The sequence below is a fragment of the Hipposideros armiger genome, unplaced genomic scaffold (assembly GCF_001890085.2).
Source record: "Hipposideros armiger isolate ML-2016 unplaced genomic scaffold, ASM189008v1 scaffold_188, whole genome shotgun sequence".
In the NCBI taxonomy this organism is placed as follows: domain Eukaryota; kingdom Metazoa; phylum Chordata; class Mammalia; order Chiroptera; family Hipposideridae; genus Hipposideros; species Hipposideros armiger.
The window spans coordinates 78,048-84,047 of NW_017731538.1; positions in this window are offsets into that span (position 1 = coordinate 78,048).

Sequence of the window (6,000 nt, forward strand, 5' to 3'; positions counted from 1 at the left end):
TCTGTGAGCAATACCAAACACATACTACTACATGCTGGTATAGGTGGGTAGGTTAAAGCTCTTTCTACCCACCACATTCTAGAAAAACTTTCCTGAGAATACTTTGAATTCTCACAGCAGTTACATCCATTCTTTCTTTCTTTCATTAAATTAATAGTTATTGATGCCTACTGTCTGACAATTAAGTTTGTGAACTCATCCTAAAAAAAGTGCTACATACTTCATTGCTGAATATCACTAGGGTCAACCTTTGAAGTACTCCCCTTGGGAAGCTATGTGCTGATGCCAGCACCTAATCCACCTTTCAAAACAATTTTGGAACTCTTTTTCTGGAATGGCCATCAGAGCTGTCATTGTATTACCCTTGATGTCCTGAATATCATCAAAATGTCTTTGTTTCAATATTTCCTTTATCTTTGGGTAAAGAAAGAAGTCCACTGGGGGCCAGATCAGGTGAGTAGGGAGGATGTTCCAATAGAATTATTTGTTTACTGGCTAAAAACTCCCTCACAGACAGTGCTGTGAGCTGATGCATTGTCGTGATGCAAGAGTCATGAATTGTTGGCGAAAAGTTCAGGTCAGATGATCAATGTTGATGGAGTATATTGGGAAAGGGGGAGAGGGAGCACGTTACATGAGATGAAGCTGGAAAAAAGGTTGAGGACAGATCATGCAAAGCCTGTGTGCTATGATAATGAGTTTGGGTTTTGTTTGAAGCAAAATAGGAGTCATGGGAGAATTTTAAGAAGTAGGGTGATATGATATGAGTGGAGTATTTAAAAGATCACCCTATCTGCTCCGTAGAGAGTGCATTGTGACTTAGGTAAGGTTGGTATTGATCTAGATGGAGAGAAATAAATTGAACTGAGAGACATTTAGGAAAGAGACTTAACAGACTTACTGATGGATTAGATGTGGAGGAGGCAAAAAAAGATAAGTATGACTCCTAGGTTTCCAGTAGGTGGGTGGGACCATGAATGAACTAAGAGAAAAACAAATTACCTTCAAGGAAAGTTTTCTTCAACAGAGGTCAATACTTTATGCTCTCAAATTCTGTGTATTACTAGAGATTCTCCCCACAGAATCTCTGGATCTGTTTCAATCAGCCGGAAAGGCCAAGCAGAGTAGCTGGTGATCATGATCCTCCTAAAGAAACATCAGCTCTCACATCAATGTTGAGGTCCAACTCTCTCCCGTTTTAACCTCCTTAGTGCGGTAGAGCAAGGCAGCACAGTTTTAATTTACCATCTCAATTAAATCGTACTATTAAGGTCACTCTTTAGACACTCAGACACAACATTATTAAACCCTATGCACTTATCATTATTATTGTTGCTGTTATTAAAACTTTATAGGTGTCTCTGGAGGCCTTTTGAATGAACTGCAAATTCAGAGGAAATTAAATCTTATTTTTATGAAAATAAATGTGGCTATTCAAGAACTAGAGTTGAATAAATTAACCATAGAGAACAATTTTCAATATATGTGTTTTACTTAGCCACAATTTATTGATTGCCTACTGTGTGTTAAGCTCTAATAGATCTTCATAATTGCTCCATGAAGCGGGCACTATTGTTCTTACTTGAAGCCTGAGAACATTGAGGTCCACAGAGAATGTGACCTGGCCAAAGTCATGAGCAGTGATTGCTACTACAATACCTTGAACACAATAGCCATGCTCTTTTTCACGATGTAGTTCTGAATGTTCTTCTATTTATGATTTCCTTGGGATTATCAGCAGCCTCATGCATAAATGACATCTTTATAAGCATCAGGAAAAAAGAAGCCATATGCCAGGGATCGTAAACTCAGGTGCCTACTGGACCCAGGCAGATGCTGCTAATTAATAAACAGCCCCGATAGAAGAAAAAAAATGGGTATCATAGGGACTGTGGCAAAATGGGGGAGCACATGCCCCTTCCCAGGAAGGCAGTCCCTTCTCATCCCCACGTGACCACCACTGCTGGGAGTGTGGCCTGTGTGACCAGACTTTCTGCTGTATCAAGGAAGCAAGAAATCCAGATTTCCACGTGACCTCTCTCAAGTTTTAAAAGTGTATGACATAACTCATACATTCTTAAAAATTCTGTGTGTGCCAACACCATGCAAGCCTAACAAAATGGGTATGTGGGTGGAATCCAGCCTGTAGGCTTCCCATTTCTGACTTGTACAGTACAGATTGTTGAAGCATTGTTTATGATCTAGAAGAATTTTAAACGACCTTAATGTCCAGTGATGTGGGTTGGCTCACATATCTGCGTTGTAGCCATCTGATTGAATTTTTAAAGCCTTTAATCGTCAGCAGTATGAAGGCCATGTAGTATACTAAAAAATTCTTATGATAAAGAGCAGGGTAACATGATTCTGATAGGACACTGAATTTGAAAATCAAATGACAAAACGATACCCAGTCAAGTGTTTTATATCTTGACTAGGAGGTGGCTACAAAAGTGAACACATGTGAAAAATCATCAAGCTGTACAGATCCAGGCACTGCACAGCATGAATGTCATACCTCAATAAAAAATTAATGACGCCTGGACTGTGATTACCATTCTGTGCATTTTTGCATGAACATGAACAAGAATTTCAAGGAAGCATGGGCAAAGAAAACAATTTAGGTTGGCTCGGGGTTGATAGAAGATTCCTTTTGCCCTTTCCTACATGTTGATTTCTCCTGCTATTACTGTAATACAGTATTTTTTGGGGGGTGGGGGAAATTCCTCAAAATATATTATCTAAGAAGAGTAAGAGTAGAACATAAGCTGATTAAAAATAAATAAATCAGTAAGTAACTACCTCCCCATTTCAGTGTAGGTTGAAAGCTCAAAGGAGGAATTCACTGTTTACCATTTGATCTCGGTCATTTTCTACCCCTTCCCAACTGGACGTATTGAGGGCTCCACCTGCTGCCTCAGCTCCATCCCTGAGCAGCTCAGAAGGGAAACTGGAAGGCCCAGCCCTACAAGGTAACTAAGAGACAAGGTGCTGCTGCCCACAGTCCTGGGTATTGGGAAGCCTCCAGCAAGACAAAGGTTCATTTGTGCTTTGAGCTACCACTGTACCCGCTGTATCATTCAGGGTGGTTTCTGCTATACGTAATAGAAAACCCAATTAAATGGCTTAAGGGCTGGAAAAAGTTCATTATCTCACATACCCAGAATTCCAGGTAGGGTGGACTTAGTGTACTACAATCAGCAACTCAACAATGTCAGCAAGGGCTCAGGCTCTTTCCACATCTCTGCCTTCCCATGGCTCTCCCCTCCAATCCTATAGCAGTAGAGTCAGAGATACAAGTAGTCAGAGACCACTTTCAGAGAACAAGTTCTTGGTTCACATCCAGCAAAGGAGTGATATTGTTTCCCTTTGTGGTTCTCTCCTTAAGAGGGAGGTTATTTTCCCCAAAAAGCCCCCATTGGACTTTTCATGTCTCAGGATGAGACAGGGTTGAATCACACAACCATTTTAAAATGAATTCCCAGAAAATAGGATGATGAAATTACCATGAACAACTTGGACGAATCACCTAGATTGTGGCTGATGTGGCGTGTCAACCCTACTGTCCTTGATACCCCTTATTAGTTTTAGCTCCCAAAAAATATCCTAAATGTGTCCACCTCGCTGATGTCCAAGTTGCCATAATCTCTTGCCTGGACTATAGCAAGAGCCTTCTAACTAATCAACCTACAAGTTCCTGGTGGGTAAGAACTGTCATTGTGTACCCAGCTCATCAAGGAGCCAGAAAGTTAAGTCAATCTTCTAAATAAAATGTAGGAATTAGGGGGCAGGGCAGGGAGAGAAAAATGAGCTAGAAATGGACGGAACGTTTCTGTTGGTGTTGAACTAGGCTTCTTTGCATGTGACGCTGCACCAAGGTTAGATTGCGTGTTACTTTGGCTTATATGTGGGTTATAATGTGATTCTCAGAACAAAACTTACATAGTAATTAGTTTCTCCTGGAAATGCCAACTTTAAATCTCAGAAAGAACTACCTGCCAAGGCAAAAAAACCAAGAAAGCTTTTCATTCATCCAATACATGTTTGAGGACTTACTCTATCTGAGGCAATGTGCTTGACACTGGAGACACAAAGGTAAATGAGACTGACACAGTCTCTGCTCTCTCAGAGCTAACAGTGTAGCCGGAAAGGCAGGCATTAAACAACTAATTACAGACTAATTATTTAATTGCTGTTTTGGCAAATGCTATTAATAGAGAAATATAGGAGATGAAGACCAGATAATGGTTTGAGGTGAAAGGTGTGAAATCAGAAAATGCTTCCCCAAAGAAATGCCATTTAAACCAAATGGAGTTTAGTTCAGAGAAAGTCAGGGACATGGATGCAAAGCAGAGGAAACTACAAAAACCCTGAGGCTGAATGAAACCGGGAAGTCAGTGTGTCTGGAATGGAGAGACTACAGAGGAGTAGGATGAGACGAGCAGCTAGCGGCAGGGAGCAGGGGCAGGAAGGCACTGTAACGGGTAGACCAGAGGACCTTTGCACTAGAGGTTTAAGCACGTGATAGGATCAGAGGCCAGAAGAGCCCACCTCAAGCAACGAGGAAGAGACAGTCAGAAACAACAGGTAAAAAAGCTGTTTCCAGAATTCTGGGAGACAGGGGGCACCCTTGCCCGTGGATGGAGCTCCTATTGATCTGTTTATTTTTGTCGAATTCACCTTCCCACCTGGCTGTCACAACACAGTCACCCCAAAGCCATGGATCTCAGTGAATGACCCAGTGCTCCCTTTCTGTTGCCCTTAGGGCTGATGTGGCCCGTGTGCAGGCTGAAGATATGCCCAGGTGCCTGGGACATGGTGCTCCCCCTTGCCCCGGCCCTGGAGCCAGCCTCCGTGTTACCCTAAGACTTGGCATTCTAAGCAGGCGCCTTGTCCGTTCCTCCAGCCTGGGCTGTGCAGAGGGGCTAATGTGCCTGTTAATTTTCCACATGAGGTAATACGCACAGTGAAGCACAAATGAGGAGCAGGCCATGAACATGTCTCCAGCTGAAAAATCAATTCATACTTTAAATTAGTCTGGGTGACCCAAGTCCCCGCTGGGTTCCTATTTCTATCTATCTTATTTGTAGAAAGTTGTCTTACTGGAACACGCAGCCACCTAGAGTGCCCTGGGAGGTTTCGCGGCTGCACCCCAGTGGCACACTAATGGCCCAGTGAGGAGGAGAGCCAGGATTGACAGCAGAGCGTCCCCAGGGTGGGAAGGCGGCACGCACTACACAGCACTGGTGACAAGGCCTGCTGGGCCTGTGCTACTGCTCAGTGTCAGCCACAGCATCAGGCGGCCTGAGGTCTGGCAGGCTAATACCTGGGCTTCAGAGGCCACGCCTCTCTCCCCACCACCTGGGGTCTTAGCTGATTAATTGCCCGGATCATGCATCCATTTCACAAACATATACACGGATGTCAGGTACTCTCCTTGGTTCAGAGGAAAGAAAAGATGAAAAAGATTCTCACGTACCATAACACTAGAGATTAGAAAAAAACAAAAACAAAGCAATCTGTCCCAGCTCTTCCATTTAATAGATATGTGACCCTACGACAGCTACCTAACCTCTCTGTGCTTTCGGTTCCTCATCTGTGAAATGGAGACAATACGTATTTCCCAAAGTGGTCATAAGGTACATGTATATGAATAAAATTAAGTTTTCATACACTTGCTTTCACTGAATCACATAAAATACACTTCATGGATTGCCACTAGATGTGGAGGTTATAATTGGAAAGGTCTCATATAAAATATAAGCCACACAAAAGGCCACATATGGTATGATTCCATTTATAAGAAATATCCAGGGCCGGCCGAGTGGCACGATGGTTAAGAACTCGCTTGGGATGCCAGAGGGCCCCGGTTCGGATCCCACATATGAGGGCCAGTGACACTGCCCTCCGCAGCTGAGATGCTGAACAACAGCTCTACCTGGAGCTGGGCTGCCATGAGTCGCCGGCGACGGCGTGGGCTGCAGTCCCTGTGGCAGTGGGTTG